The 12,697-nt window shown below is 37.6% G+C and overlaps 1 protein-coding gene across 1 annotated transcript in view; it reads left to right on the plus strand.

Moving 5' to 3' along the window:
* Positions 1 to 12,697, plus strand: part of LOC110594339 (zinc finger FYVE domain-containing protein 16-like) — a 19,539-nt gene that overhangs the window by 345 nt on the left and 6,497 nt on the right. The gene's annotated exons all lie outside the window — the stretch shown is intronic.

The raw sequence follows: 12,697 nt of genomic DNA on the forward strand, positions 1-12,697 counted from the left end.
CCCCCCCCCCCCGGAACCTACAGGGCCGAGCCGGGCTGGCAATCACGGCGCTGTTTGCCGGGTTCCGCCCCCCGGCCCGCGGCGGGTGGAGGCTGTCCTGCCTGGGCGTCGGGCTGAGGGGGAGTGAGGGGGGCTGACGGGATTTGAAGGAGGCCGGCCTGAGGCTGCTTAGGGGGTTCGAGTTGAGGGGGATTGAGGGGCTGAGAGGGGCCGGGCTTAGAGAGGCTGAGGGGGCTTGAGGGAGACTCAGGGAGGCTGGGTTGGGGGGTTGAAGGGGCTTGGAGGAGGCCGGGCTGAGGGGGCCTGAGGGGGCGGGCTGCAGCATCTTGAGGGAGGCTTAGGGGGCTAAGGAGGGCAGAGGCAGTTTGAGGTTGACGTTGGTTGAGGGGGCTGATGGAGGCTGAGGCGGCTTGAGGTGGGCCGGGCTGAAGGGCTGAAGGAGGCTGAGACTGGGGATGGGAGGCTTGGTAAGGGGCCTGAGAGGGTCTAGGCTAAGGGGAGCTGAGGGATCTTAGGGGGGGCTGGTCTGAGGGGGCTTAAGGGAGGTCGAGAAGGGTTAGGGGTGATGAGGGGATGGGGGAAGCAGACTGGCCCTCAGAGGTATGAGGGAGGCTGAGGGGGCTTGGGGGAGGTGTTGAGGGGGGCGACGGCCGTGCCCACACTCTCGCCCATGCGTTTCTCATCATCCCGGACGGATAGCTAGCTACAACGGTGCCTGTCACTACCTCCTTTTTGGTACCTTTGAGAAACTCTAAAGGATGACTTTACTCTAAACTGGTAACTTATTTGTACCGCCATGATTGCAAACATTGTGTTCCAGACGAAAGATGGTCTGAGTTTGACTTGCTTGGACATCAGCCCATACACTGGATATGAAGTTAATCTTTTTTGTTCAGAAAACAGGCAACTTGTTGATTGAATCAGGCAGGTTCCTCTACTTGCGCTTGTCCTCTCTTGAGTTGTCAGAAGTTTAATGATTTGATCCAGTATAATTGTGTATACTTTTTTTTTTTTTAACCTAATTTCTTCCTTTTTTCCTCCCCTGGGTATTAAACTGCCAAAAATTTGAAAATATAACAAAGAATAAGGAAAAATGATCAACATAATTTCCACCATGTAAAGATTCCACTGTTAATATTTTGATTTTTTTTCCTGAGTTTTTTTCCCCTTGTGCTTTTTCTTTATTGAGATGATGAAATTTTATACATCAACAGCTAGATTGTCTGCTTCCTTGGTTAAACTTTCATTTTAAACATTTCCACATTTTAAAAAAGCTTAATAAGCATAACTTCATAGCTGGGTTCAGTGGCTCACGCCTGTAATCCCAGAACTTTGGGAAGCAGAGGCTAGAGGATTGCCTGAGTTCAGGGGTTTGAGACCAGCCTGGGCAACTTTGGGAGACCTCATCTCTACAGTAAATTTTTTAAAAATTAGCAGTGCATGGTGGCATGCACCTGTGGTTCCAGCCACTTGGAAGACTGAGGTGGAAGGATCACCTGAGCCCAGCAGGTCGAGTCTGCGGTGGCTGTGAACATACCACTGTACTCCAGCCTGTGTGTCAGAGTGAGACTCCTCAAAACAAACAAACAAACGAAAAACTCCTTAACTTGATAACTTTTTGATTATACAAAGAATACATGTGCAGAATATTTTTTGAAACAGTTACAGATAAATTTAAATTTCCATTTTAATTATCTCCAATTGTAATGTTACATGTTATAATAGTACCACAGTTCATTTAACATTATGATTGGGGATAACAGCACTTAAAAATTATTGAGGACCAAAAGACTTGTTGTTGTCTCATATAGTATATTTACCATCTTGGAAATTAAAGCTCAGAAAATTAAAATGTTGTATTTATTCATTTAAAATAACAATAAACCCATTATATTAATTAAATAATTTTTGAGTGAAAAATAACTATATTTTCTAAAACAAAACTTAGAAGAGTATCACTGTTTTACATTTTTGCAAATAATTTTAATACCTGGCTTTACAGAGGACAGCTGGATTTGCTTCTCTTCATTCTGGCACGCTATCTTGTTTAGGTTGAAGCATATGAAAAAGTTTCAGCCTTGCACAAATATGTAGTTGGACAAGGAAGGATCTTACAGACCTCTTAAAAGACTGCTCTTGGGGACATTCTAGAGTCTTCAGACCTCAGCTTGAGAAAACTGACTTAACCATTCATTCTTGGATCAATGGACTATTTGGTTGTTTATGATTTTACACTGTGAACAACCATTGGAACATTGAACATCTTAGTGATGTGTTCTTTTGTACAAATGCTAATGTTTTTCTGTAAGTAGAATTGCTGGGTCATAGAGTGTACTTTTTTTATGTTTGATAACCATAAAAGTACTTTTGTAATTTTGTTGTACACTCATGTTGATGTTTAGATTGTGTCAACTAATGATTTGATGAAATATGCATGTTTTTAGTTGTTTTATTTTCTTTTGGGAGGGCGGAGAGCATTCCAGTAAAACCAGAAAACTGCTTGACAAAATCTAAAAGAGGTAGAACACTTGGGTTTTTTGTGTTTTGTTTTGTTTTTGGAGTCAGAGTCTCACTCTGTTGCCCAGGCTGGAGTGCAGTGGTGTGATCATGGCTCGCTGCAGCCTCTGCCTTCTGGGCTCAGATGATCCATCTGCCTCAACTCCCCAAGTAGCTGGGACTATAGGTGCATGCCACCTCTCCCAACTAATTTTTTTGATCTTTTTGTAGAGCTGAGGTCTCACTATATTTCCTAGATTGGTCTTGAGCTCCTGGCCTCAAGCAGTCCTCCCTCCATGGCCTCCCAAAGGTGTGAGTTACTACACCTGGCTTTTTTTTTTTTTTTAATTTCTAGAAATGAAATTGTTAGATCAAATATTAGGAATCTTTTTGAAGTGATTGATACATTTTGTCAGGTAGTTTTCCTGAGAGATTGTACCAGTGTACTTCCTGTCAGCAGTGTCTGAGATGCTTTATTTAAAAATCACACCCTTACCAACATTGAGCACTTCTATTATTTAAAAAAATTGCTTTGATTTAGTGGGCAGTAAATGGTATGTGTTCTAATCCTTATTACTTTGATAGTACAGTGAACATTTAAAAAAATTTATTAGTTGTCTTGATATTATTTTCCCATTTGTAGTCAGTTGTCCAAGTGTTTTTCTGACAAATCTTTATCTCATTATGTTGTAAGGATATATGGGATAATTTTTTTAGAAGAACAATATTATTTTTTCTGTTTATAAAAGTGTGTGTGTGTAAAAAAAGTAGTAATATAAAGACATAGTGTAGCTCTGCAAGGCTTGCATAATGCTATTTTTAGATTTAGAACATTATTAACAGTTTAATATTTGTTCTTCCCTTTTTCTTCTGAATTGGGGTCTCACTCTGTCACCCAGGCTGGAGTGCAGTGGGATGATTACGGCACATGACAGACAGTTTTGGCCTCCTGACTCAGGCATTCCTTCTGCCTCAGCCTTCTAAGTAGATGGAATTACATGTGTGCTGCATCATGACTGGCTAATTATTTGGTTTTTCTTTTTTGTAGAGACGAGTTCTTGCTGTGTTGCCTAGGCTGGTCTTAGACTCCTGGGCTCAAAGCAGGCCTCCTGTTTTGGCCTCCCAAAGTCCCAAAGTGTTGGGATTACAGGCATGAGCCACCACGCCCATCGTTGTTCCTCTTTTTTTTTTTGTTGGGATTACAGGCATGAGCCACCACGTCCAGCGTTGTTCCTCTTTTTTTTTTTTTTTACAACTTATTTGTAAAAGTAGGTTTATACTATGCATAACGTTTTGCTATTTAATTTTTTTTCATTTAACATTTATATATTGGATATTTTTCCATAGAAGTATGTATAATTCTGGGCAGAGTTTTATCTAGAGTGGTTTTAGGAACACAAATTGGATCTTTAGTTATCTGATGGCAAGCTCTTGTCCTCTTCTATATTTTCTTCTTAGGTGATTTCATCCATTAAGAGATGTATATTGCCAATTCCTAAATCTTTATCTATCTCAGTCTTCTCTCCTGCATTCCAGATTCTTGTATTCAACTGCCTGTTGGATCTCTCCCAGGATGTTCTCAAGGTACTTCAAACAACAGTCCAAAAGTGGACTCATGTTTTCCCTTAATTCTGCTCCTCTTGTATTGTCTGTTGTGGTTAGTGGTACTGCCATCTACCCAGTCATCCATGTTGGAAACCTGGCAGTAATACTAGCTTTCTCCCTTGCTCTCATTCTCCAAAAGTTCTCATTCTTTAGCCACTTTTATATCTGTTTCCTTTTCATCCACTGCACTGTCTCAGCTCAGGCCATCATCATGTTTCACTGTAACCATTTTAGGAGTCTCATTACTATTGGTTTTCTGATTATCTTTTATGTCACTGTGAATTCTTTAATCATGAAGAGATTTTGTTTTTGAGTTGGAGTCTCACTCAGTCGCCCAGACTGGAGTGCAGTTGGCCACTGCAGCCTCGACCTGCTGGGCTCCGGCGATCCTTCCACCTCAGCCTTCCAAGTAACTGAAACTACAGGCACGCGCTACCATGTCCGGCTAGTTTTTGATTTATTGTGGAGATGAGGTCTCGCCAAGTTGCCTAGGCAGGTCTCGAACTCGCGGGCTCAGGCAATCCACTCACCTCAGCCTCCCAAAGCATGGGATTACAGGCTGAGCCACCGACCTCGGCTAAAGAGATTTTTGAAAACAATTTTAGTGTAAAGTATTGTAAAGATTTGTTTGTAAATCTGAGAGTGTATGAATAGCCAAGTAAATAAAAATACTACCTAACAGCAAATTAATGTACATATAGATAAACTTCTTTAGAACAGGGAATATATCTTACATTTCTTTTATGTCTTCTACTGAATCTGGTAGATTGCTTGCACATAAAGTACATTACACTGGATGGAATAGAAAATGCATGCAGCTCAGTAAAAGTTCATGTTAAAATCCCAGGCCTAGGTGAGCCTTCATTTCTGTAAAAAAATTTAGAAAAAAATAGCCAGACATGGTGCGCATGTTTGTAGTTCTAGCTACACAGGAGTCTGAGGTGGAAGGATTGCCTGAATCCAGGAGGTTGAGGCTGTGGTAAGCCATGATTATCCCACTGCACTCTACCCTAGGTGACAGTGAGACCCTGACTCAAAAAAAAAAAAAAAAATTCGTGTTAAAAGGCTTCAGTAAGGTTGGACGCAGTGGCTCACACCTTTAATCCCAGCATTTTGGGAGGCCGAGGCAAGAGGTTTACTTGAACCCATGGGTTCAAGACCAGCCTGGACAACTTGACGAGACCTCATCTCTACAATAAATTTTAAAAAATTAGTTGACTGTGATGGCACATGTCTGTAGTTCTGGCTACTTAGAAGACTGAGGCGGGAAGATTGCTTGAGCCCAGCAAGTCAAGGCCGTGGTGGCCGTGTACCACTACATTCCAGCCTAGGCGACAGAGTGAGACTCCAACTCTTAAAAAAAAAAAGGCTTCAGTGTACAGTATTTATATTGTCATACCTATTAACATTCCTATTACTATTTCAGGTCCTGTGCTTTATTTTTTAAGTACACCCTATACTCAGAATTCCTTTACTACTTTTTATTGTTATATTTATTTTAAATTTAATGTTTATATTTATCAAAGGGGTACCTGTACATAAAGAGTGAAATAATACTTAAAGGCTTATAATGAAAAACACCTTTGTCATAGTCCTTCTAACCCCTGAATCCCATTCTCCAGAGGCAATCTTTGTCAATCATCACTTCTTGTCTGAATCACTGAATATGGAAAATTATTTGAGCAACTATTTCCTCAGTTCTCCCAAGGATGATACATAAATAGCAACATGTTAGATGCATAGGAAATAAGTTAATCTATTATGTAAAGTGGATGTCTTGGGGCATTAAGGATGAATTCTCTCTCCAAGCTGTTATTGAGAAAGGCTGCTCCAGAGTCAGTGACTTTAACTCTTTCATTTCCAATTTTTTAAATAACATGTTTAGATATGCACCTATATTCCTTCGTGATTCCACCCTACCTCAGTTTTAGGTATCATGTACTGATTCTCTGTTATAGAAGATGCAAGTTTAGATTTGTTGCACAAATGCCTACCTTTAAACACTGTACTGTGTTTTTATCCTCCCCCCTGTATATTCCTATATTAGGCTAACTTTTAGTTATTTCGTTTTTACATCATTTTAACTATGTAAATAGTACATACAGCTAAATGATATAAATGTGATGTTATTTACTTTCTTGTGTAATTGTTTTTCCTAGAGTTAATAATTATTTACTACCTTCCATGTATCTTTATAAACATATATATATATATTTTTTTTTTTTTTTGTTTTTTACTTTGTCATATTATAAAGATGTGGTACACTATAACAAGTCAGGATCAGGTACATAAGTAGTCTATGTGCAGGTGAAGTTTGGGCATCCAGCTGGTCCTCACTTCCCCTGGTTGTTTTATAAATTTTTAAAAGTATCTTTTGTAGTCTGTATTGGATCTATTAACCTCTCAGAGAAGATAGTTCAATTTCTGAGTGGATTCAGACACATCTAATAATCTACTTGTTTGTCATCCTCCTTCCATCTTGATGAATTGTTATCCAGCCCTGTTGCACAACCCTCTTCTTGCTTTTTCATAGTAATCTGTGAATTAATTCTGCATGTCTCTCCTCTGTGTCAGATAACTTGTTTCCTAAATTTTAGATTTTCCCTTTTCTTGGTGTCTCCCTCATGTTAGCAGAACACATCTTTTAGTAGCTTCCTGAGAAAGACTGAGTGGATGCAAATTTTTGGAATTCTTGTATGTCTAAACATTCTTAATTCAACCTTCACACTAGATAGATAACTTTGGTAAGTATAGAATTCTAGGTTGTAAATAATTTACTTTTAGAATTTTGAGGGCATGACTTATTGTTTTCTAGCTTCTAGTGTTGCTGTTGAGGAGTCTAATGCCAGATATGATAACCAGTCCTTTGATTATCATCTGTTATTTCTCTCTGAAAGCTATTTATATTTATTCAGCAAGTATGTATTAAGATCATCATACGTGCCAGGCACTGGTCAAGACACTGAATATATGAGTGAAAAAAAAACACAAGGTATCTTTGCCTTTATGGAACTTAAATTCAGGGAGAAAGAGTTGTTCCAGGTGGTAAACAACAAATGTAATAAATAAATTATACACAACGTTAAAAGGTTGAAAAGTAATTAAGTGCTTTAGAAAAGAGAAAAAGGAGAGCAGAGTGGAGTGGGGAAGTCAGGAGTGTTGTGGAAAGGAAACATGGGGAATGCAGATTGTGGTGATTGGATGATTGTCCCTTAAACCACCTGGAAGTTCACAGTGATGTGGATTGGTAAGAGTTTTCCATTCAAATGTTGGTTCCAAATGGGCATTTTTAACAATTTCTTCTTCTTTTGTTTTGAGTTGGAGTCTCACTTTGTCATTCAGGCTGGAGTGCAGTGGCATGCTCATGGCCACTGCAGCCTCGACCTACTGGGCTTAGGTGATCCTTCTGCCTCAGCCTTCCAAGTAACTGGAACTATAGGCACGTGCCACCATGCTCGGCTAATTTTTTGATTTATTCTAGGGATAAGGTCTCACCAAGTTGCCCAGGCTGGTCTCAAACCTGTGAGCTCAGGCAGTCCTCTCACCTCAGCCTCCCAAAGTGCTGGGATTATAGGCATGAGCCACCGTGCCTGGCCTACAATTTCTTCTTTTCTCCCTTTCTTTGTTTCTGAACCTCTTATTATTTGAATATCAAGTCTCATTAGGTTGATTCTCTAATTTTCTCATCTTTTCTATTTTCCATCCCTTTATTTTTGTTCTATTTTCTAGGAGATTTTTTTCAACTCTATTTTCTAATGCCTTGATTGTTTTTTTAAAAACAAACTTTTTATTCTGGAACAATTTTAGTTTTACAGAATTATTGAAGATAGGATAGAGAGTTCCAGTATACCCCCATACCTAATTTATTATCAACATTTTGTGTTAATATGGCATATATATTAGGATTAGTGAACCAGTATTGATACATTAATAACTAAGGGCCATACTTTATTTATGTTTCCTTACATTTTTCCTAATATACTTTTCTGTTCTAGGATACCATAATAATTACACTGAGTAGTCATGTCTTCTAGGTTCCTCTGATTGTGACAGTTTCTCAGACATTCCTTGGTTTTGGGGCCCTTGACAGTTTTGAGGAGTGAGGAGTACTGGTCAGATATTTTGTAGAATGTCAATTGGGATTCATCTCATATTTTTCTCTTGATTAGATTGAGGTAATGTGTTTTGGGGAGGATGACCACAGAGACAAAGTCCTGTTCTCATGTCATGTCAAAGGTACATATTATCAATGTGACTTACCACTTTTGATGTTAGCTTCGATCATGTAACTTGAGGTAGTGTTCGTCAGGTTTCTCCGCTGTGAAGTTACTTTCTTTTTTTCTTCCTTTCTGTACCCTTTGGTATAAAGTCACTACGTGCAATGGGGAGTTCCACTTCCCTTGAGATCAAAGAAGACATAAATTATCAGGAATTTTGTTTGCATGGGAGATTTGTTGTCTTCCTCATTTATTTATTCAATCATTTATGTAAGTTTTTTTTTATACATTGGAATAAATCTAATGCTGCTATTTTATTTTGTTCCAGCCTAGGCCGTTGGGTATTCTCTCACTTAGCTACTGGGTCCTTTGCATACTTTCATTAGCACATGTGTGCATGAACTTTTACTTTCTGGTATTACAAGATACTCCATGCTCATCTTGTTTATTTCCTGCCCTAGTCCTAGCATTAGCCATTTCTCCTCTGGTTCCTTTTATTGGAGAATGGTATTAGAAACCAATATCTGGGTGCAAAGTATGCTTGTTGCCACTGGGATGTCATTGCTTCTAGGCCCTCTCAGCTGACAGAACAAGGATATATATTGTTTGTACTAACTGTATTGCGCAAATCTATAAATATGTCTATATATAACCATTGGTATTCAAAGATAAGATGATTACATTTATGTAGGGTTGTTTCTGAGGTGTTTATTCTGTTCTATTGATTTGTGTGTGTGTTATTTTGCTAACATCACATTGCCCTGATTACTGGAGCCTTCTTGTATGTCTTAAAATTAAGTAGCATGAATCCTCCAATTTTGTTGTTGTAGCGGTATTGTGTTGGCTTTTCTAGGACCTTTGCCTTTTCATGTAAACGTTAGAATCATTTTCTTGAGACTTAACAAAATAGCTTGCTAGGATTTTGGTTGGGATTGCCTTGAATCTAGGGATCAGATTGGGAAGAATTGACATCTTAATATTGAATCTTTCTGTCCATGAATGTGGAGTGTGTCCTGTTTTATTTAGTTTTTGCTTTAAAAAAATCACTACTTTATAGTTTTGCACATGTATACTCCTCTATATATTTTGTTAGATTTTTACTCAAGTACTTAAATTTTTTATTTTTTTTATTTTTTTTTGAGTTGGAGTCTCACTCTGTCACCCAGACTGGAGTGCAGTGGCCGCTCCCGGCCACCAGAGCCTCGACCTGCTGGGCTCTGGCGATCCTTCCGCCTCAGCCTTCCAAGTAGCTGGAACTACAGGCGTGTGCTACCACGCCCGGCTAATTTTTTGATTTATTGTAGAGATGAGGTCTCGCCAAGTTGCCCAGGCGGGTCTCGAACCTGCGGGCTCAGGCAATCCACTCACCTCAGCCTCCCAAAGCGTGGGATTACAGGCTGAGCCACCGAGCCCGGCTTAAATTTTTTAGGTACTCTTGTAAATGGTATTTTAAATTTCATCTTCAGTTGTTCATTCTTACATATGAGAATGCAAGTGACTTTTACGTATTGACTTTGTATCCTGCAACCTTGGTATACTCAATCCACTTTTTGGGTCAATTTTTGGGGAATTTCTACATAGAAAATCATGTAATTGCAGATGAAAACCATGTTATTTCCTCCTTTTCAAACAGTATACCTTTTATTTCCTTTACCTGTCCTTTTGCACTAACTATGTTTTCAGTTTTATATTGACTAGGAATGATGAGAGAAGATTTGCTTTACTTGATCTCAGTCTTTGAAGGAAGGCAGTTTCACATCATTAGGTACACTGTTAACTGTATTTTGTAGATATTCTCTATCAACTTAAAAAGTTTCCCTCTACTTATAATTTGCTGAGGTTGTTTTTTTTTTTAAATCATTGATAGGTATTCGATGTTGTCAAAAAAATTTTTTTGTATTTGTTGATGTGATTATTATACTATATAATTCTTCTTTGTTGAAATGGTAGATGACATTGCTTAATTTTCAAATTTGAATCAGCCTTTCATTCCTGCATAAATCTCATTTGGTTATGGTGTATAATTCTTTTTATACATTTTTTTCTTAAATGAAGACTTTATTTGGCAGATTAATGAAGCCCCCTTAATCCCAGATAAAATAATGCAAGAGGATAGATTCCTAGACAATTTTCTGATAAAAGTATTGTATTTCTAAATTTAAAACAAAAATATCACAGGTATCTGTTTAGGAATAAACTTATAAAAGTGAATAGTCAAAATAGGTGAGAGCTAGTGAACAGTGAAATAACATCTATACACAACAAAGAGGTGATTGAGATGAAGAATCCTATAGTCACCCCAAATTTCATTCCTTTGTCATGATGAAAGGTATTATTTGATGAGCAAAGATACATGAAGAATATTCCCATTTACTAGTCCCTGACAAAGAAAATAATTAGAACAGAGCTCTCTCTGGACAACAGATTAAGCACAACACAGCTCTCTGACAGACAACAATACTTATACATAGTTAACCTAACTAGATAGTACTAGAATGATTGCAAGTTTGCAATACAAATGCTAAATATTCTTGAAGTAGAAGCAACACTATATTTGGGAAAGTGTGATGACTAACTGGATCATAGCTACTTATAGTTGTTGAATTCAACTTGTTGCTATTTTGTTGAGCATTTTTGCGTGTATGTTCATGGCAATATTGGTCTGTCGTTTTCTTGCATTGTCTTTATCTGCTTTTGCTATTAGGGCAATGTTGGGTTTTTTTTAGTATAAGAAAATGTTCCCTCTACTCTTTTCTGGAAGAGATTGTAGAATATTAGTATTTTTCTTTTCCTTAAATGGTTGGTAAAATTCACCATTAGATCCACCTGGCCCTGATGATGTATTTTATGGAAAGCTATTAACTATTAATTCAATTTTTAAAATAAATGTAAGATTTTTGAGTTATCTATTTCTTATTGTATGAGTTTTGGCAATTTGTGTCTTTCAAGGAATAGGTCCTTTTCAGCTAAATTATCAAGTTTTTGGTCATAGGCTTGTTCATAATATTCCTTTATTATCCTTTTAATTTGTGGTATCAGTAATAGTGATGCTTCTTTTATTTCTCATTGTTAATTTGTGTCTCTCCTTTTGATTAGCCTGATATATCAATTAGATCTTTTCAAAGAATGAATTTTGGGTTTTATTGGTTTTTTTTTGTTTCTTTTATATTCTTAAAATTTTCATTGAGTTATGTTCTAATTAATTTATCACTCCAATTTTTTTATGTTAGAAACAAAGTCTTACTCTGTTACCCAGGATGGACTGTGGGGGCATAATCATAACTCACTACAGCTTCCAATTCTTGGGCTCAAGTGATCCTCCTGCCTCAGCCTCTAGAGTAGCTGGGATTTACAGATGCATGCCACCTTGCCTGACTGAATTTTTAATTTTTTAATTTTTGGCAGAGATGAGGTTTCACTGTATTGCTCAGGCTGGTCTTGAACTCCTGGACTCAAGTAATCCTCCTGCCTTAGCCTTTCAAAGTGCTGGGATTACAGGTGTAAGCAACCACGCCAGCTGCTCTAATTTTTACTATATTCTCTTTTGTTTGCTTGAGTCCTAAATTGCTCTTCTTTTTCTAGTTTTTCCAGTTTCCCAAGGTAGAAGTTTAGATTATTTATTTTAGATTTTTTCTTTTTCAATATATGTATTTAATGCTGTCAGTGTTCCTGTAAGCATTGCTTTCACTGGATCTCACAAGCTTCGCTTTTTTTAAAGATTTCTGCTATCAATTTCATGATCATTTTTTTGTTTTCCATATGTTTCTTACTTATAGCTTCATGTTCCTGTTTCATGGTTTTCTCTCTGAGAACATTAATTACTTTCTTTGGAGATTTCTTCTGCTTCCTGCATTGTCTTTTCCTCCAAATTCCTTTTGTTTGTTTGGTCTCTGTATGTTTTGTGTACTCCTCTATGCTTTATTGAATTAAGATGCCATGATATTGTTATTAAAAGTTCTTCTTAAGTATACCTGTTGCTTTTAAGTTTTTTGCCAGCATAATTATTATTCCTTTGAAAGTGACCTTTTCTCTCTGACTTCTCTATCTTTGGAGTTTAATAGTTTTATGGTAGTGTTTGAAGTCTCGATTTCTCTTTATATTGCTTGGTATAATGTATATCTGGTGAGTTGCATTTTTCAATTCTGGAAAAATTCCTGACATTATCTTTTCAAATAAAATTGCTGCATGTTGTCTTTTCTCCTTATGGGACTCTGTTCTCATTCCGTCATCAGTGTCTCTTCACCTTTTTTTTCATATTTTTCTCTTCCTCATCTCTCTGGGCTGCATTTTAGGTAATTTTAGAGAGGTCTTCCAGTTCCTTTCATTCTCTCTTAATCTCTGTCTAATCATTTTAACCCTTTTGTTTTTTTTTTTTTTTT

The sequence above is a fragment of the Carlito syrichta genome, unplaced genomic scaffold (assembly GCF_000164805.1).
Source record: "Carlito syrichta isolate Samal-C Ts95f unplaced genomic scaffold, Tarsius_syrichta-2.0.1 Scaffold316511, whole genome shotgun sequence".
NCBI lineage: Eukaryota > Metazoa > Chordata > Mammalia > Primates > Tarsiidae > Carlito > Carlito syrichta.